General features: G+C 34.3%; 3 long non-coding RNA genes across 3 annotated transcripts; 2 read left to right on the top strand and 1 right to left on the bottom strand.

Moving 5' to 3' along the window:
- Nucleotides 1-6,851: 6,851 nt before the first annotated feature.
- Nucleotides 6,852-7,429, top strand: LOC139820534 (uncharacterized). Its single transcript, XR_011733996.1, has 3 exons — nt 6,852-6,997; nt 7,076-7,244; nt 7,344-7,429. It is a non-coding gene; the product is annotated as an uncharacterized lncRNA (long non-coding RNA).
- On the bottom strand, nt 7,280-9,930 carry LOC139820533 (uncharacterized). Its single transcript, XR_011733995.1, has 4 exons — nt 9,808-9,930; nt 9,615-9,686; nt 9,418-9,513; nt 7,280-9,342 (listed from the first exon to the last, which is right to left on the bottom strand). It is a non-coding gene; the product is annotated as an uncharacterized lncRNA (long non-coding RNA).
- A 137-nt stretch (nt 9,931-10,067) lies between these two features.
- On the top strand, nt 10,068-14,365 carry LOC139820532 (uncharacterized). Its single transcript, XR_011733994.1, has 5 exons — nt 10,068-10,221; nt 11,072-11,297; nt 11,368-11,477; nt 11,944-12,030; nt 12,304-14,365. It is a non-coding gene; the product is annotated as an uncharacterized lncRNA (long non-coding RNA).
- Nucleotides 14,366-21,713: the final 7,348 nt, after the last annotated feature.

Raw genomic sequence — 21,713 nt, 5'->3', positions numbered from 1 at the left:
TGTATTCCACTTTAAATACGATTTCTATTTCTTCTTATCCATGCATATACTGTTACGTCTATTATGCTCAGTGTAATAATAATTGTAATACTGGAGCATATACGGGATTATTTTAAAAAACTTATTGTATACGTATCATTAGTTACTTAAAAAACTTATTTGTATACGTATCATTAGTTACTTTCAACTTATTTGTATACGTATCATTAGTTACTTTCTAAGTATACGCGAGCGTGTGAATGAGGAGGGATAGAGCGTGAGAGACCACTAACACCGGAAGCTTGAAGTAACACAATAGTTTATTTAACAACCAAAAATAATGCCAATAAGAGTGACATAATTTATAAATGTATTTGAATTTAAGTGAGCTCGGAAACGCGGGCGTTTTTAAGCGAATTCTCTATCAACACTTTCTCGCTTGTAGTGTTGGATAACCCGCACGTGAATGAGAACTGACCATCGATCGACGACAGATCTTAACCTACTGACACACTGTTGACGAATGGCGGCGCGCCGTAAGTTCTATGGGGTTTTATACCCGTCCGAGACAAAGAACGCGCCAGGGATGACGAATGCTTAGCTAAGGTCAGAATGTCATGGAATAGAAGCTTCTCGAAACGAATATCGAAGATGCACATAGCCATTGTCCTCGTAATTAAAAGACCGCACCGAAGAGAGTGACTCGATCGCACTTATGACGTGAGCGCGGCACAAACAAGGGGGGATCCGCTGAATAAATATCGTGTTACATTACCGCTGTGACTCATGACACAGTCGTCTAAATGAGAATAAGAATATTCAAGAGCATTCGTGATCTCGAGCATTCGCGATCTCGAACATTAAGTAACTTATTTATTTACTTTAACTAGACTTATTGTCAGAAGATCTTTTACTGACATGAGACATATTTAACAATGGAAACAGCTCTTTGGAGAGCTGAAGCCCGATAAAAGTTATATTTGATTTCGAAATACAATGAACCAGATATAACAAGAAAAGTTATTTCCATATTGACGTATCACAGTTTATTTAGTGCAAAAAGTAATACTATAAAAGCAAGCGACACGTAATACAATCTTGAAATAAAATACCTTTGCTGTAACATCCGAGACGCTACGGTACATTTTAAAAGTTAGTTCAATTTTTATGAAACTTTTAATGGCTATCCAATCCACCTGTTCGCGAGATAACTGCAAGCGCGAGAGTGAGAAGCAAAGTTCAGAGAGGAGAAAATCAAGGTTCGAGTCACGAATAAACGAATAATTAATCTAGAGAGTCAGATTTATTTACAGTTATTTATATAAATACACGTAGCGATGACACGGTCACGCGAATTGCGAGAGCAGAAAATACAATTAAATTGCGAAATCATCGCGGAACTTCCATCGCGTTAATTAATCGCGGATCGCGTCGGTACGAGAACGGAAAATTCGTTTCGAAATTGTCTTGAATAATATTCGACACGCCGCGGCGCCGTTAGACTGCAAACGAGTGATTTCCTCGGAGGTGCGGAAGCTCGGAATTTTATTCCCTCGATTTTCGAGAAGATTTCCGAGTCTACGCACCCCCGGTACAGATTTTTTAACAATAGAATAATTAGCAGCCAGGGAAACAGTCGCCTAGCTGTTAGAGAGTTCATGGCACTTTAACTCTTACTTAAACCAGCGAGCGATAAATCAGCGGTCGTTTATTGTCAGGCTCTTTCGCCGTCTTCGGCAACGCGGATGAAAAACACGCGAGACAAGCACCCGAGATGGCAGAAAAAGCGTGCCGACAATAGGGTTGTACAAAATGCCGAATCAAAATAGATTATAATTCTATGCTTTTACGAGAACCCTATACCTCTTTTTGGGAAATGTATTCTTTCTTTACCCATATTTTTAATAAGTTGTTTAATTTGTTTTCTATAATTTATGAAGGATCTTTTTTTTACAACGGAATACGTACTAGTGTCCTGTAACGCGTCTTCCATTTTCCGTATATATAAATCTTTATTCATGGCCACCGTGACATTCCCTTTATTCGCACGTGTAAAAATGATGTTCGGATTCTCATGACCGAAATGTTGAGAAAGTTTATACATTTCAAGAATTTTATCGGTAGTGATATTTTTTCGTGGCGTGGTGTGTAGGAAACGATGGAACTGTGGGATAAAGTTATTTTGTATCTTTGTGAGATTCCTTACGTTACACTGTTTTGTATTACCCTCCACATCTTTTATAAATTCATGAATGGCTTTCTTTTTATTTAAGCTGATTGGAAGGTAAAAATTGCCACCTAATTGTAGAAGGTTTGTGACCTCTGGAGGGATAACCGTATCTGAAAGATTTATAAACCATTTTTTGTTCGTATGGCTTAAAGGATCACTTGTGTTATTAGTGAAATTTATGAGATCGATATAAGTTTTTACGAAGTTACCGTTACTGTTTCCCTCCGGTAATTTTTGTGCATAATGTATGTGATTTGGATTGTTGTTATCGCTAGATCAGTAGTATGCAATCGGTTTGGCGGTGTAAGCTTGGTTAAGTTGAGATTGTCTTTTTAGCCAAGCGAATTTCCTTTTTGGTAAGTATATGTTAACCTACGTTGTAAGTTTTGGAGCCGAACAGTGTAATGTCTGGTAACGTCGTTCCATACGCGAGCGGGTAAACAGTTAGACAATCTACGGGACAGGAAGGAAGTTTCTTGTCGCAAGCCGTGGATAATTCTGTACAAATCCGAAATTTCTATGCGTAAAGTATTTGTTCTGCACTTGTTCAGCAAACTCTCTGGCTTTATCTCTAGCTAATCATGGATTTACTTCTGACTACTGACTTGCGAATTCACGTATATACAATTTTACATTGCACAATTGACTCTACAGAAATCTATATACATATATATAATTTTATATTTTACCATTAGAATGCTCTCATGTAAGATGTGACTCCGGATGACTTTGTTATTTCCATCGAATTTGTTTCCTTTTACCGTTCACGGTTTTACTGATTATTGCGCGACTTTATGTAATTATTTAATTTGTATCGGCTGAAGAAGACCCTGTGCGGTCGAAACGTCCTGTTCTATATATACTTATGTTTAATAAACGAACTTTAATTTGACATCCACGTCTATGCTCAATTGTTGGCCTTTATTCTTACAGTTTATTAAGTATTGTAAATTGTAAGATATCTCGAATATAGTCCATAATCCGCAAATAAATAGATTATCGGGAAATATTTGTCAGTTTATTTATTTAAACCATTAAGACGCAATATCATCACATTTTACACCAATAATTAATATTAAATTGTCCAAAAACATCAATTTTTGAAGACGTGTACGCAAAATTATACTTTTTTTTAAATGACGCCATTTTTTTGTAATCAATTAAACGAAAACAATCCAAAACAGAATTATAGAAAAAGGATAGTAATTTAAGGCAAGAACAATCCTTTTTGTCGAAACTTTCCAAAAAATACATTTATTGGTCACTTTAAATGCCATGTATTTTTTGCTTGCTTCAGTACAAAATACAGTCATAAAAAAACTTAAGAATTATGATTTATAGAACTAAAAATAAAAAACACCGTTATAAAACACATGTCTCGTCAATATATGTGTGCGTGCACGAGAGGAGGAAGGAAATCGAGATGAGGCGCGAAAGAAAGCGTACGGAATTTTAGTCTATAATAGTCCTTAAAAAGTATATTTACAAAATGGTTCGTCTATTTACAGGGTTATTTACATGAGTTCCGCGAGCCACGGGATGTTCCGGTCCAAAAATTCAGACTTGACGCGAACTACGACACCTCTCGATAATCACTATGAGCGCAAATAAAATCGAGTGCGAGTCCACGCGCGGAGGTTCGGGGTTTTATTCTCGTGAACCCCGGATCCCCGACAACGAGCTGAAAAATTCGCGGAGCCAATTGACTGTCGACCTCCCGAAAAATCAGTTAGTTTAAGTTTGGCTGATCTCGAAGTCGATAACCGATCAGCTGTTTTCGCCGACGTCTCTCGCTTTGTCTCGGGGCCTCAGCCCTCGCGCCACACGGCTTGAACTCCCGTATTCCTGACCTTCGCCTACTAAACTACGCTGATCGATAGTTCGACGGCCGGTTCCGACTAAAGCCGACCGACCAGTATTAAAGTGACGATCTCTATCTGCCAAACAATCCATACATTACGCTGTGCATTATAAATTTCAGCTGCTTATAGGCATCTGGTAGGAAAAATTAAACTTTGGAATCAATTATTTTGAAACATACCATTCGATAGAGCAAAGTTTCAGCTTTAAGAATCTGTTTTTTGAATTGCGGTACGATGATTTTTAACGGGGTTATGAGCGATCAAAGTCAAAATGCTTATTTCTTATTCAATCCGTGATAACTCAGTAACAAAAAATTGTAGAAACATTAAAAAAAAAAAGATTTTGTAGAGGAAACTTCAAACTTTCATGTTAAAAAATTGAAAATTTTCGCAAATTTTTTTTATGCACGTAACAGGCCCACAAAGTAAAAAGAAAATTTTCAGTTTTGTGCAGCTCGTAGTTTTTTAAATATAAAAATTACCAAACTCACAGAAACTAAAAAATAATAGTGATCTTTCGAAAGTAGAGATTTCAAGCTTTAAAATCTTATTTTTTAACTTAAATTTTGTTTATTTTTAACGAAGTTACAGCTGCTTAAATTTTGCATATTTTTAAAGAAAAATTTAGTGTTTCTTTAATTTTTGTGAGAAGTTTATATTAAACACACTTACCTCTTTAGGGTGCATCCCCATGGAGAAAGAAATAGCGGAACTACAATATGCATGCACAGTACATTTAATTGGGTGCGTTCAGCAGACACAACTGTTGAGTTCGTCTTATCAACACTCTGCGTCAATTGGTTGGTTTTAAAAGTAAGAGCCAATCATGTTCGACCGCTACTGACCGGCTTGGTCTGCTGAACGCGACCAATCTGTTTACTACCAGGACAAGTCCTGATTGGCTGCTGCTTTTCTGGTTTCTGCTATTCTGCTAAGGTCTGAATTTTCCCTAAGTCAATGATTGATGCTTACCACAGTTACCTGGATTTAAATTATTTTTATAATTTAAACCCTGGTGAGAAAATTTCTATTTTTCTAGGATTTCTTATGTTTTAAATTTATAAATAATTCTGTAAAAATCTTTAAATTTCAATTGACATAAACAAATATTATTTTAATTAGTTGTATACCATAATATAAAAAAAAAATAATAATAATTTAAAAATAAAAAGTATATATTTGTACATATTGTAATTTTGCAAAATTAAATGTTTTTACAAAATGCAGTCTAATTTTTTAAATTAATTTTTTCTGTTTTTTTTTTACAACAATTAATTTCTTTTATTATTCTATGTATAAAGATATCAAAGTATATCTAAAGGACTCAAAGTCAAGAATAAAAGTAAAGTTACTTGTTCTTTTTTTAACTAAACTCCATAGTTTTTTTTAGTGGAATTTCTTACATCTTTCCTTTTTTTCTTTTCTCTCCAAAAGGAGAAAAAAAGAGAAAAAACTTACACAATGTTACCAATTCATAGAAATTGAATTACCTAGGGAAGTTAACACATACCAACTGCCCAAGGTAGTTCTATTTAAGAAATGAAAATTCTAAAGGAGTAGACTAGCTGTTAGTATTTAGAATCAAGAATCAAGAGTTTTGTACAAAAATTTATCTTTTTGTGCAAAAATAATTGAATTGGAACATCAATAAGGTATGCTATATATCAAACTCCATTATAAACACATATAAAATAATATTTAAGATATTTTTTAGAGTTTCTATAAACAAAACATTCAAAAAACGCGCCGAAAAAAGCGCGCCAAACTTAACCTAAAAAAAAATTTTTTTTTTATTTTATTTAAAATTATTAAGCTATTTATCTCAGAAACTATTAGTTTATTAAAAAAATGTTTCAGATAAAAGTTGTAGGACATAAAAGGGAGGAGATGATAAAAATATAAACTTGACCTTGAATGACCTTTTCAAGGCCGTGTCAATATAATCGAAGTTTTCTTAAATGGAACCCCTATTTTTTATTGCATATTCTTGTAGCCCTTGTCGAGACGTTTTCAAAACACTATAAATAAGCTCTTTTTCATCAAGGATTTCTTGAGATATTTTAAATTTTGTTATAATACTTTTAATATAAAATATGAAATACCTTGTAAAGTATTCACTTTTCGATGACTTTACCTTAATACTTTTATATATAAAATAATGAAAAGAATCTAATAATAATATAAATTTTTACATTTTGCAATATTACAAAATTACTCCTTTAGGTACTTACGTGGATCTTCCTGCCAAAACAACATCTGCTTGTAATTTGAATCAGCAAGCCTACCTGTCTGGCTCTCTCCTCTAAAAAAGTAGGTGGAGGAAGAAATCATATACATATATTATCAAAATATTGGTTCAAAAAAGTGCAACTGCCCCCGTTCGTGAGCGATATATTACTTGAATCGAATGAGGAAGAAAATAAAGGTATATTTCATAAATTAATTTTATTTTAAATAAATGTAAAATTAATTTTGAATAAATAAACTAATAATAAAGTTATAATAATGATGCAACAAATAATTTAAAATTAATAAAGATACTTATTATTCATTTATAATATTATAATATTTTAGTTTATAAAAATATAAAGAATTTTGGTTTAAATACTGTTAATAAATCTTTAATCATGACTTTAGAAATATGATTTTAAGATAATAATTATTTTTTTGCAAATAAAACGAGTTAATTAGTTTAGTTCGTAAAAGTTTTGTTTTTATCGCAGCTTATTAAAATCGTGTAATTTTAATAATAAATTCAACTTTGAATTATTTTCAGATCACGAACGTACTCAATCAAAGGAAATCGAAGAAGAAGTTAATAATATTTGGAGATACGGCCCGCTGTGAAATTTCAAGCTTTCTCTTGGTGAACAAACTATGCAAGCCAAAGAAAAGTTGTGGGAAGAGATAAAAACAGCGATGAATGGTAATATTTTATACTCATAACTTAAGTAGCATGAGATTAAGTAGAGAGTCATTAAACATATTTTTGTATTTTTTTTAGATACAATAGACAATGACTATGAAGAAAAAATGGAAGTCATTGTGCGATACTTATAGGACGTACAAAGATAAACAGCAGAAACCAAGCGGTTCAGCAGGGGGGCCTCACAAAAGAAATGGATGCACTTCAAACGAATAAAGTTTCTTAGCGATTTGCAGCCCGAAATCGAGTACGTATTTATGAAATAACAAGCGTACAAACATATCTTAATGCAGTAGTATATATTTGTTTATATTCATTGCATGTAAATTTAAACTGTATGTTACAGAACTGTAACCATTATCGCGACATGTCCCAACGAAGAGTTTAATGATACGACTTTTGATGAACGCAGCAGCAGTGGTCGTGGATCACGTATGTTAATTTTATTAATTATTTTCTTATGAAAAGTATTAAAGGGAAATAAAAAATTAAACGATATTGTTACGTAACGATAATGTTACGACATTATTACGTTTCGGAACAGCATGGGTGGTCTGTTTAAATTAATATTATTTTCCTATAAAGTAGTATATCTCAGACAGCACACAATATTTATGATAAATATATTATCTCTTTAAGAATGCGGGCTCGACTAAGGCGAAGGAGCCTCCGTCATCTCCAACGACGTCAAGCACCACGAATAGTAGCACCGCCGGCGGCAACCACGTCGGCAATAAACATGCCCCAGGTAGCAAGCACTCGTCATTTTGACGTCAATTGACGTCAAAATGACGAGTGCTTGCTACCTGGGGCGCCTCTGAAACGCAGCTACACCTCCTTGATGACCACGTTAATCGAGCAACATTGAAAGCTAAACCGTAGCGTGAGCGAGCCGACGTCGCGCTACAAGACGGAGCTATGTTTTATATAAAAAAAATTTTATCAGATTGAAAACTTTTCAAAAAAAATGATATTTTGTTTTTTTTAAGAAAAAAATATAGTTTTTACTCCGAAATTAATATATCTTGAGCAACTTTTAATTTATCATCATTACTTTATTTCAGATATGTGCCCCGCGAACGATTCTGAGCATTATCAATAGTAGGAAATACACAGACACCTTGCAAGACACTTGCAATAGCGGTCGAACGTCTTGGACAACATTGGAGTTGGAAATATCTGAAATTAACTATTTTGGTAATTATTTTTTATTCACTATTTTGAAGCAATAAATTTCTAATCGATCAATATATAATATCTGTATCTATATGCTTAATAATAGTATTAAGCATATTGTATCAACGAAAATAGGTTTTCAAGTAGTGTTTTGGAAACGTCTCGCTGCCACCTTTAATACTGTGTCATAAAAAATGGGGTGTTCTATTTAAAAAAATTAGGTTGGTCTTGACCTCGCCTTGACGCCTCCACTCAAGGTCAAACGGATATGATCATTGAATAGAACTTTTAAAACCCTACAACTTTGGTTCGAAACATTTTTCTCAGAAACGTTTTGTTTTTGAGATATTTGACCGTTTCCAAATAATAGTATTTCTTTTAACAATCTTTGACTAGGTCATAAGCCTTTTTCTTTACTATGGATTGTTTTACAAGACGGTACACAGAAAGAAAAGAAGTGTTAAACCAAAACTTATACGGGGTGCGAGAAAAGTCTGGAAACGGTCAAATATCTCGAAAACAAAACGTTTCTGAGAAAAATGTTTCGAACCAAAGTTGTAGGGTTTTAAAAGTTCTATTCAATGATCATATCCGTTTGACCTTGAGTGGAGGCGTCAAGGCGAGGTCAAGACCAACCTAATTTTTTTAAATAGAATACCCCATTTTTTATGACACAGTATTAAAGGTGGCAGCGAGACGTTTCCAAAACACTACTTGAAAACCTATTTTCGTTGAGAATTGCCTGAGTTATAAACTTTAGAATTTACGGTGCCGCCAGCATTAGTATTATCCAGGATGTACCGCGTGGAGGTTGCATGGTCGGACTTTACACCCCTGTGTGTGTGTGTGTGTGTGTGTGTGTGTGTGTGTGTGTGTGTGTGTGTGTGTGTGTAGACGGGTTTTTACTTAATTAAGTGTTCAAATTGTCTTCCGTCTGCTGCTTGACAATGACCTAATCGTAAGTAAAATTCGTTTAAAACGTTTCGTCTCATTTCGCGGGGTTCTTATCTCTGCTGACACACACACACACACACACACACACACACACACACACACACACACACACACAGGGGTGTAAAGTCCGACCATGCAACCTCCACGCGGTACATCCTGGATAATACTAATGCTGGCGGCACCGTAAATTCCTCCTGTCTCCTGCTGCCAAGAATCTGCAAAGCAAATTTACAAATTAAATCGACTCCTGAGACTTAATTAATAAGATAAGCGAACATTGATGATCTTACCTCAATGTCATAGCAAGCCTCTGAGTGGGTGAAAGAGCAGTGTACATTTCTCGCTTCTTTATCAGTGGACCAACTAAGCTCAGGAGATATTCGAATCTAAGAAAGCGAACATATAATTTGTAAAGATACAAATATCCGGCTAAAATTAAGTTAAAAAGCTGATAATGCCTCATAACAGAATTCATTTTTGGAATTACCAAGCAGGAACTACCGGCTTTATGATAGCCGCGGGCGACGGCACCGTCTCTGTCTCACGTGTCGCGTGCCATCTGCCATGTAAAAGAATTAGTGGTTAAGATTTATTGTGAATTTTTATCCCCGCCATTAACTTATGTATACACCGCTTTTATTATGTTAACCTTCCGATTTCTACCATAACGCTTCACTCACTCACGACATGTCAGAGCGTCGATCCGTAAGCGCTTACAACGGGTGCATTCGGGGAGCACGCTATTAGCACAATTATCATCCAAAACTGTTCGAGGAGACGCTTTGTGGCGCTGTGATTTACGATGTGACGTCACTGTAAAGGCAGCGTGACGTCGTCACTCCGCTATTGGCTCATCAAACGAAGTTCATAGCGTTTGCGTTTATAGCGTTAATAGCGTCTCCCCGAATGCACCCAACGCCAAAGCGAACGACGTGAGTAACGCTCATAAGCGCTTACAGCCGCACCCATCGTCCTAACCTGCACCCGGGGGGAGAACGAGGTTGCGGGGTCACCGACGACCTCGCGCGGGATCGTCGCGACGACCGGGCAACGTGGGTGCCGCGCGTCGAAACGTGACGCGGACCCGGCGGCACGTAAGTGTTGCATCTGCTTTGTCCGCGCGACCGCGTACCGCGCGTCCTTCTCAGGGAACGGAAGACTGCCTCCCCCTCACTCGGGTGACGTGTGCTAGGTCGTTATTATACAAAAAAAATAATAACAGAAAGAGTTACGATAAAAAAATAAATTATATCCAAAAATGATTTTTTTACCGTAACTTTTTTTGTTATTATTTTTTTTTAATAATATTTTAACACAATGTTAGCACAACTTAGCACAATTCAGCACAATCGAAAAAATTGAAAAAAAACGAAAAGTGGGGGGCTGACCTAAAAATTCGTGACGAAAAGTGACGAGACAAGAGTACTGTACTTACCCAAGAAACCTTCCCAGGTAGCAAGCACTCGTCACTTTGACGTCAATTAGTAATGTTGCTTTTTCAGAATGATTGATGGCTAGTGAGTTCTTGTCCTTTTGTGCTTTAATTATGCTATTCATTTTGTTAAGACATCTATAGCCTATTATGTGTTCCCTTCTATTGAATAGTAGTTGAAAGGCGTGTGGCATATCAGAAGCAACATTACTATTCAATAGAAGGGAACACATAATAGGCTATAGATGCCTTAACAAAATGAATAGCATAATTAAAGCACAAAAGGACAAGAACTCACTAGCCATCAATAGTAACGTTGTTTATAAGATTGCATGTAAGGATTGCGAGGCCTCCTATGTAGGACAGACAAAGCGGCAATTAAAAACTAGAATGAGCGAACATAAAAATAACATAAAAATGGACCCATCGCGACACCTGAGCTTTAGTTCCATTTTACACTTCGATCTCATTTCTAAATTATATTGTATCCAACATCCATTTTTTTTACTTAGGAAGAGAATTTAACCCGGCTTTTGTATCGACGCGGGTTTCTCCATCCTTGGCCTCTCCGTTGACCGTGCGCGTGAGAGGACCTGCAAGCCCGAACACACGTTGGCGTAGCCGCGATCGTCGCCTCTTCACTGTAACCGGACGCGGCTAAGTGACGGCTCAGATTCGCGAAATATGTTGATCTACTGTCCGGTCGCCACTCGGTTTCACCTCTAATATACCGAGAAGGTAAGATCTGTGTAATAAAATATGAAATACCTTGTAAAGTATTCACTTTTCGATGACTTTGTCTCGACAGATCTGCAAAAAAGCCGGAATTGCTACTAGGGAGGAGAAATCAGCTGAGCAGGATTTCTTTGAGCATGAGGAAGGTCCCCTGTATGGTCCTGGACTGATAGATTAATCTTCGTAAGTAAAGATCCTTCATAAGCTTATACGGTGTAGGCGCGGTGTTATCGCATTTTTATCCAGATGGTACCGAACGAGCTATCAATACGCGTCACAAACTCTTTCAGATACACATAAATCATACTCACAAATAGGAAGCATACGCTATTATTTTCGGTATTAAGAAATTCTACTAATACTTATCTGTTCCTCTTGCTTTTACCAAGAAATGGCGAACCAATCAAAAGTTATGCTACTGTATGGTCAGACTCTGATTAGAAGGACTCTAATTATTATTATTATATTTAAGGCTCTTGTCCTCGCTTCTATCTTTGTAATTTATTTCTTTAATATTCTATTTTATTTTATTTTTTTAGAATTTTTGACATGCTATTTCTCGCTTCTGACGTCATTAAGCAAGGATAGAAGCGGCAAGTAGGCAAGAGCCTTAAGATAAAGTAAGATGTTTTTAAATCATATTTTGCAGATGATGGAGTGACCATAGTCAGGAAAAGCATAATGCCGAACAATGAAGAACAAGTGGTAGCAACGCGATTGTACGAGAGGAATATAAGTAATAAAATTTATATTAAGCTGGTTCGCGCGCGCGTGGCTGGTTCTACTATAATCAGTCGTATGTCGGAGTTGGATGTCCGAACGCAGCCGATGGTCTAATGAAAGAATTTCTCTTTTGAAAACGAATTTTCCTCATTGGACCAACGGCTACGTTCTGATATCCGACTTTGACATATGACTAATTGTAGAACCGGCCGTGAGAATCGTATAGAAATAATAATGTAAAACAATTTTTTTATTATTTATAATGTATTTTAATTTTATATTATAGATTCCATTAAGTCAAAACGGGAAGGAGTATTGTCTGAAGAGCAAAATGCTTTATTAAAGAAGCCCCAAAGAAATTCAAATGAAGGCATAAGGGCCAGGCTGAATCACGACGATGAAGAAACTCTCCTTTTGAAGGTCCAGTTACGAGAGGCTCTTTAAAACTATAAACTTCCGCTAATACAACGAAACGTAAAGGAGGGTCCACATTATCGAGCAAAACCGCGAGCCAAACTTCGCCGCGAACCGATCATGCGTCCACATTATCGAGCCGAACCGCGAGCCGAACTTCGTTGCGAGCCGATCATGCGTCCACATTGTCGAGCCGACGGGCTCGCGCGAGGCTCGCGAACCTCGAATCGAACATCAGTGCGAACCATCGCGTACTCACCCCACGAATCTGCAAGGATTTTGATGATACGCGGTTTGGCTCGCAGTGTCCCACCAAAAGTCGGTATTTCGACGAAACATCAAAAGATGCTTTTTATGATCAGATTATACCCTTTGTCGGGTGGTAGTTAAGCTTCGAGCTAGACAAATAATGACAAAAAACAAAAAATGAACGATGAAAGAAAACGTGAGTAATTGCCCAGTCACTGTATTTGATTCTATCCACGTATGTGCAGTCTACACGACTACTGATAGACAAAATGGAATGGTCTGATAAAAAATGTTTAAAATTAATTAGTGATTATGAGCAGAAAAGATTATTATATACGGGACGCTAAAAATCCCGAATATTATAACAAAAGAAATGCATATTTATATTTACAATCGTATTTTTAACGTTGCAATATATATTATAAATTTATTGCATATTTATCATAGATTTAGAGTATGTTTATGCAATATTAAATATAGTTGGTACCACTCTAAATATAGTTTTATGGTTTGAAAAGGAATTAAGCTTTGAATACAAGAAAATAATAAAAGCACGCATATGTATACACATATTTAGTCGTCTTTTCCTGTTCTCATACTTTTTTTATAAGAAGAAATAAGTAAAGAACTCGAATGTGATAGTGACATGTGAAAAAAAAGATGACGACATTATTGGCATCTCTGCAAAGAGAAAAAGCAAAAATAAAAAAAGTATGGAAACAGGAAAAGATGAGTGAATATATGTATATGTGCTTTTATTATTTTCCTGTATTCAAAACTTAATTCCTTTTCAAACCATAAAACAAAATTTAGAATTAATATTGCATAAACATACTCTAAACCTGTGATAAATACGCAATAAATTTATAATATATATATTGCAATGTTAAAAAATACGATTGTAAATATAAATATGCATTTTACATATATGTATTAAGAATTTATATAAATTTTATTATAAATTTCAATATGAGATTTGACTTCAAAAAATTTTAACTCATGTTCGCGGTTCGCGGTGGAGTTCGATTTGAGGTTCGTCTGCAAGTTCTGCTCGAGATTCGGTTCGGGACTCGGTTCGCGGTTTGGCTCGATAATGTGGACCCACCTTCACAGTCTACTGTAACTGCGCATGCATCGGAAAGAAATTATTTCAAGAATATAACTGTCCGTACGTTTTGCGAGAGATATGTTTTAAATACAGCAATTGTATAATAAGAAAGGAAGCTAGAAAGGACTTCGTAATTGTAAATGGCGTTAAGTAACTTAGATGTTGGGTCATATAAATAATTTATATAAAATAGATAATATTATGTATGCGTGTATGTGTGTGTGTGTGTGTGTGTGTCGCGTGTGTGTGCGTGCGTACGTGCGTACGTGCGTGTGTGTGTGTACAATGTAAATGATAGCATGGCACATGTACATTTAAGACTATATTTAAGAGGACAGATCTCAGGACGAATAGAGTATTTATAGAGCATTTAAGGCAGGATGTTTGTATATTAGGATGTAAGATAAATTAATATTACGTACTCTTCTTACCTAAATGGTACTGGCGTGGAACGTGGGTCGATCGGCGAGTCGATCGTCGTTTGATTTTGCATTCGACGGTATATACGTTGATGTAAGAAATTTAATAGTTATATAGGAAGTCTTTGCGGGAGGGCAATAATGATGTGAGAATTAAACTTTTGAACTTTAGAAACTTTACACAATACACATCCGCACTCCGCACGCTCCGCCATAAAGTCACCGACTGCTCGAGCTCGACACGCTTCTTCTTCTTCTTCACTTTATTGGCTCCTGCCGCCTAACAGCGGACAATACGGCCTCATTTACCACTGTTTGTTAACAAAATCTGAATCACTGTTAGCGTAGCGAAGTCTAAATGGAAATTACTGAAAATCTGAGTGGAAATCAATGCAGACAGTAACAGTCGCAATACTTAAAAAAATTTTCCTTCCGGACAAAACACATCCGAACCGATCCGCGCGCGTTGAGCGAATTGCTACACGTGCGAGCTCGACACGCGCAAACTAGAGGGCCTCTAGTCGTCACGTCCACAAAACATAAGCACGTCGCACGTTGTCGCAACTCAAGCGACCAATCAAGCGCGCCGAACCGACGTACGCTATTATAAGGGCCCGGACACACACTTCTGCACAACGCATAATGCGTAAGCATAAGAAAATTGATTGGTCCATACACATGTGCATAAGGAAATAGACCAATCAATTTCTTATGCTTACGCATTATGCGTTGTGCAGAAGTGTGTGCTCCCCGCTTAAGGCTGTTTCAAAAATATCACCCGGGTAATACTTTCTTCTCCTTCTAAGGGCCCGGACACACACTTCTGCACAACGCATAATGCGTATAAAACATAAGAAAATTGATTGATCCATACACATATGCATAAGGAAATAGACCAATCAATTTTCTTAAGGTGGAAGCACATAAAATTGCAGGAGCCATGAGCAGAATGCAGAACTCATATGCGCATGCGCTATGGTATCTGCATTCTGCCCATGGCTTCTGAATTTTCAATCTACATAAAAATACATAAGCATAGTTTATGTAGATTGAAAATTCAGAAGCCACAGCCATGGGCAGAATACAGGCAGATACCATAGCGCATGCGCATATGGCTTCTGCGTTTTGCTCATGGCTCCTGCAATTTTATGTGCTTCCACCTTTATGCTTATGCATTATGCGTTGTGCAGAAGTGTGTGCTCCCCGCTTAACTCAGTGAGTTAGAAAGAGAAGAGAGTATATATACTCGTGTGCACTCGGGTGACGTTTCCGAAAGCAGCCTAATATTTCTGGAAAAATGAAAACGGTGATTGGTCACCGCTTTGTCACTTTATTGTGTTATCGTGTAGTCCTAATGTGTACAGTATAATAGAGGAGCCGTAATTAATGCGGGGTCTACAATATAATTCAGCAGAACGACTGCTGAGAGTGCTGAGTTGTTGTCTTATTATCAACACACACTTTGGTTCTAAAAGTAAGAACCAATCACATTCGATTGCTACTGAGCGGTTTGATGCAAGTCTCAGAGTCGTTAGAAACGGTCATAAGAAAGAAATTGACCAATTAATATAACAGTTAAAAGCGTTCGACTGTGGTCAATTTCTGTCTTACGACCGCCGTTCCTGCGACTCTGAGACTTGCACATTTCATTTGTAGACTCCGTCTAACTCGCTCAAGCTATAGCATTCGCAAGAAATTTGCATATAAAATTTCTCACAAATAATGACACAGTTAATCGTACAAATAATAACCGTGTTAGAATTTATTAGCGTATGTTATGACGTATATAATAATGGTATTTTTATATTTAAGCCATTATTTTAAATAAATAATTAATGTAAAATAAATATTAAATAAACGTTAAATAAATATTTTTTCTAAATTATTATTTTAAATAAATAAATAATGTAAAATAAATATTAAATAAATGTTGAATAAATGCGAAATAAATATTTGTAAAAAGTATTATTGCAAACAAATAATTAATGTGACATAAATATTAAATAAACGTTAAATAAATATTTTTTCTAAATCATTATTTTTAATAAATCAATAATGTAAAATAAATATTAAATAAATGTTGAATAAATGCGAAATAAATGTTTTTAAAAATTATTATTGCAAACGAATAATTAATGTGACATAAATATTAATCAATAAACGTTAAATAAATATTTTTTCGAAATCATTATTTTAAATGAATAATTAATGTAAAATAAATATTAAATAAATGTTGAATAATTGTGAAATAAATTTTTGTAAAAAATATTATTGCAAACAAATAATTAATGTGATCTAAATATTAAATAAACGTTAAATAAATATTTTTTCTAAATCATTATTTTAAATTAATAAATAATGTAAAATAAACGTTTAATAAACATTAAATAAATATTATTTGTACAATAAACTGTAACAATGTATAAATACTGAAAAAAAAATATTTAAAAAACATTTAAAAAATATTGTCTGCTGATTGGGTAGCAAAACCCCCGGGTACGAAGTTTTAAATTATCGGACTGAAAGAAAAATTCGTGCTTTAAAGCGTACGGGCTGACGAGTTAATGAATTTTGACTACTTTGACCTCCCATATCTCTGGAATCAATTCTCACCTCAACTTGAAAATTTTTTGTGATTGATATCTTGTCACAAGGTATCATTTGACACACAATTAAGTTCGAATATCGCGGGACCAAAAATAGGCGATTTTTGGGGTCATTCTTTCGAGTCATTTTACTGGGCTATACGTTTTCAGGCCGTTACATCAATTTTTTCTCTAGCCATCCGATTAAATATAAAGTTAATACCATCACGAGTCTTCTTGATCGAGCGATCTTATTATCTGACGAAAGTTTCCACGAATCCAACATAAATGTGGTTAAAAAAATACTTTTGAACAATTCCTTTCCAATCGATCTCATCGATAAACACATAAACATCAGAATTAAACAACTTCGGCATAGGCGTGATGTGAATAGCACCCCTGCTAATTTATTCGATCCACGGAAATGTGTCGTACTTCCGTATGTCAAAGGTCTTGGCGAAGATATACGTCACACACTTACTAACATTGGCCTCAATACTGTCCATACTGTTCCAAAAAAATTGGACGTTATTATTAAGAGGGGAAAGGACCGTCTCGATAGGAATAATTCCACTGAAGTGGTCTACAGGATAAAGTGTGACGATTGCTGTGCATCCTACATTGGGCAAACAAAACGATACTTAAAAACGCGCGTTACCGAACATTTTAAGGATATAAGGAAAGACGACGATAAACATTCCGTTGTCAGCAAACATCGCGTATCCCATAATCATGATTTCATGTGGTCTGAGGTGGAAATTTTGCATAGGGAAAAGAACAGAAAAAAGAGAGAAATCGCAGAAATGTTCTTAATAAAAAAATATTCAGATACAATTAATCTAAAAAAAGACACCGATAACTTGAATCACATATACGACAACGTCATCTCGAGTGTATAATTGTTTTGTTTCCCTGCTGTTGGGTACTCTGATAACTCTTTGTAAGCGTTTAATATGTACGAAACTGTCAGTTCGTTCCTGACTCCCATCGCGTGAACATGTGTCGCCGTTGCGGCTCGAGAGAATTGCGATCCGTATTGTAACTCGTCAGCATGATACGCAATGCTCACCTTTTGGCGCCGTCGTTGGACATTCTCTGTGTAAATAAGTACTCTCACTTTAATTTTCTTAAACTTGAACATCACTTCTATTATTTATTAATTTTCTAGCCTCTCATTTGTGATGTTTCTGCCAAAATTTCATAAGCACAAGTACTGAGAATGTGCCGACGATGGTTCTCGTTTTCTCGTCAGGTATGAATTTTTGCGCCTTAAGAATTTTTCGCATTGACTTAAAGGAACTTCTTTTATACTTTGGGAAATTTTAACTTTCAACTCTTAATTATTAATTTTTGACTTATTGACTTTGTTATTTGACCTCGCGTTTGTTTCTTTTGTTTTGTCAGATCACTTGATAAGGACCCGAATCCTGCACTAAAAAAAAAATTGCTAGATTCAAGAAAATTAAATTTGAATCAAGAAAACCATTGTTTTAACTATTTGCAAGAAAATTATTTTCATAATTTGAAACATTTGTATTTTTAGAAAGAAAAAAAACATTTATTAATGTAGAAAAATTATTTCTTTAAAGTAAGTAAATGTTATTTATTAAACAAAATGTATATACTTCAATTGAATAACTAATATTTTTAACTATAAAACGCATTACAAAATAAAAAAAATTTTGTTTTTCAAATAAATATGCAAATGTTTAAAATAAGTAAATCTTTTTTTTTTTAATGAATCAAAAGGTTTGATTTCTAGTAGTAATAATAAAATATATTTTTAAACCAAAAAACTGCTATTTTGAACAAAAAAAATCATTACAAAGTTAAAAAAGTAATTTTTTGTTTTAAGTAAATTGTTAGTTGAATTAAATAAGCAATACATTTTATAAACCTTCAATAACAAAATATATTTTCAAATAAAAAAACTCATTTTTCAAAAAAAGAAAATATATTTTTAAATAAAAAAATTCATTTTTAAATAAAAACCATGTTTACTAAATTTAAAAAATGATATCATTTTTTAAATAAATTATTTTTTTCTATATAGGCCTGCAACTCACCCTGAAATTTGTTACCGAACCAGCAACGACGAGATAACCAGCTCTAACTATGAAATATTGAAAGTACATCGTGACAAGTAAATAAACGAAAGTTCGCTAAAGTTTGCGCGTCGGAACAATACAAAATGGCGTCTTGAACATAGGATTCTTCTCGATTTTTTTTCACATCCTTGGTTTGATAAAATTGAAATTATTAGTATCGAATTTTATTCAGAAAAGTGTAAACTTTAAGAATATGCATTATAAAATAGTCAAATATATTATTAATACAGTGAAATTTGGCGAAAAGTCAAATTTTTCGATATTTTTTTTATATTTTCTCTAATAAAACACGCCATAACTTTTTTGTGGTTAACTTTTCGACAAAAAGGTTCAAATGAAAGTTGTTGAGCGTACTTTTTTACATAAGAAACACCTATAATGGTAGATACAATGATGTTTAAACGTAAGTGAAGAAATTTTAATTACGCACGAGGTTGTTGCGTACTATGGCGATCCATAGTCATATTATACCTAAAACTTTAAATACATTTGCTTTTTCAAGTAGTAAAATGATTATGAACTAACCATTATTGTTATTCTTACTATTAGGACAAGCCGGTCGATGGTGTCCCACTATTATTATTATTATTATTATTATCATTATTATTACTTTATAATTATTGCCAGAGCTCTTTTAGTTTCAATCATAAATCTACTTACGCACAATACCACGAGAAGGATAAGAGTTGGACTTTAAAAGTGCATTTATTTTTACTTTTTTTTATTTACTTTTTTATTTACTTTTTTGTTTGTTTTTTTTATATTTTTGAAGTTTTTTTAATTTTTATGTTTTAATATAATATATTGACGCGAAGAAACTTATTCATCATCCTCACTCTTGTCATTTGAATTATTGCCACATTTTCCAGTACATTTGCAAATTTTACTGCAGGACAAATTAGCAGCACGGCAAGAATATGAAATCGATGTTCTGCAAGAAAAACTTTTTGAACTACAGTTACATATATATTTTTGTAGTAATTGAAAACTTGTAGGACCTAATAAACGGGAATCAGTTGTCCATTAATTAATTGCCATCCGTACTCTTTTGGATCAAGAATTTCAATGACTGGGAAATGAGCATTTTTCCACACATATACTTGCCACTTACATCTTTTTAAGTGTTGAAGAAAATTAGGAAATGCAGGTGGCAGTTTTTGTAGAGATAGTTGTTTTAATTTTGCCAATGTAACGCGCATTTCATTTATATTGCTGTGTTTGTCAAAGTGCTTTCTTTTTGTATCGTAACGTCGATTCAAACAGGAAATAAAAATCAGAAATCATGTATAAATGCAGAATAAACAATGACACAGGCAATAGACACAGAGTTTTCGTCACGTTGGAAATTCTGTGCCTATTGCCTGTTGCCAACCAATCATAGCATTCGAATTTTTGAGGTTGTAATTAACGATTTTTTGGTTATTTCCTGTTCCTATTGCCTGTTGCCTGGCATTGTGCAAGGGGCTCTGGCAGGATCGAACCGCGAACGCAACGGACGGACGCACGCAACGCTAAACGGAGATCATATCACATACGTTTGGGCAGCATTGTATCTACCATTATAAGTGTTTCTTATGTAAAAAAGTACGCTCTACAACTTTCATTTGAACAGTTTTGTCAAAAAATTAACCAGAAAAAAGTTGTGGCGTGTTTTATTAGAGAAAATACAACAAAAATATGGAAAAATTTGACTTTACGCCAAATTTCACTGTATTAATGATATATTTGACTATTTTATAATGCATATTCTTAAAGTTTACACTTTTCTGAATAAAATTCGATACTAATAATTTCAATTTTATCAAGCCAAAGATGTGAAAAAAAATCGAGAAGAATTCTATGTTCAAGATGCCATTTTGTATTGTTCCGACGCGCGAACTTTAGCGAACTTTCGTTTATTTATATACTTGTCACACGATGTACTTTCGATATTTTATAGTTAAAGCTGGTTATCTCGTCGTTGCCAGTTACTCGCATTTTAGAAGGCTTTTGGCGGTTGAATTACAGGCCTAATATAATAAGAAAGTTAATTTATAAATCTACAGCAACAAAATATATTTTCAAATTAAAAAACCCATTTTTCAAAAAAAGAAAATGTTTGAACCAATTTGAACAAATAATTTTTAAAAGCACTACATGAAAAATAAGAATTTTAACCTAAAATAGAATTATACATATTTATAATTGAAAATTGAATAATACATGTGGGTGAGCACGCCCTGACTGGCGACCCTGAGTGAGAACACTGGGATTGGAGAAACTCTGCTGAGCGGCCCTAGTTATAGGAATCGATGTTGAATTTTAATTACGCGAAAATGATACTGGCGATGCGCCGCTTAGCGGGCGCGAGCCAAACTCTTTCGCCGCGCAAATAAATATTTATTTAAATCAAAATATTTAATATTTCAATGTAATGTATTTATTTCATCAAAAATATTTTTTTATCAGTGTATCTATTCTACTTTCGATACTTATAGATTCTAGTTCAGTTCTCTTTCTGACGTCGCACGTTTGACCACGTGTAATCCTGTAATCGTTGTAATCATATAATCGATATAGTAATCTGAATAAAACAAATTTTGATTTATCACCCGCCAACATTTACTAAATCATAATATTTTTATTTCTTTCATTGAAGAAAATATATTTTTATATTTTTTATTATTACAGATTTTTATAATTATTTGTCTACATTAAAAATATATTTATTTCACGTGCAAGTAATTTATTTACTTATTTGAAAAAAATAATTAAATATATTCTGATAAGTCATTAATTTATTTGAAATAACTTATTCTTTCCATTAAGTTTTT

The sequence above is a fragment of the Temnothorax longispinosus genome, chromosome 10, assembly GCF_030848805.1.
Source record: "Temnothorax longispinosus isolate EJ_2023e chromosome 10, Tlon_JGU_v1, whole genome shotgun sequence".
Classification (NCBI taxonomy): domain Eukaryota; kingdom Metazoa; phylum Arthropoda; class Insecta; order Hymenoptera; family Formicidae; genus Temnothorax; species Temnothorax longispinosus.
This window is presented reverse-complemented; position numbering and strand designations above follow the sequence as displayed.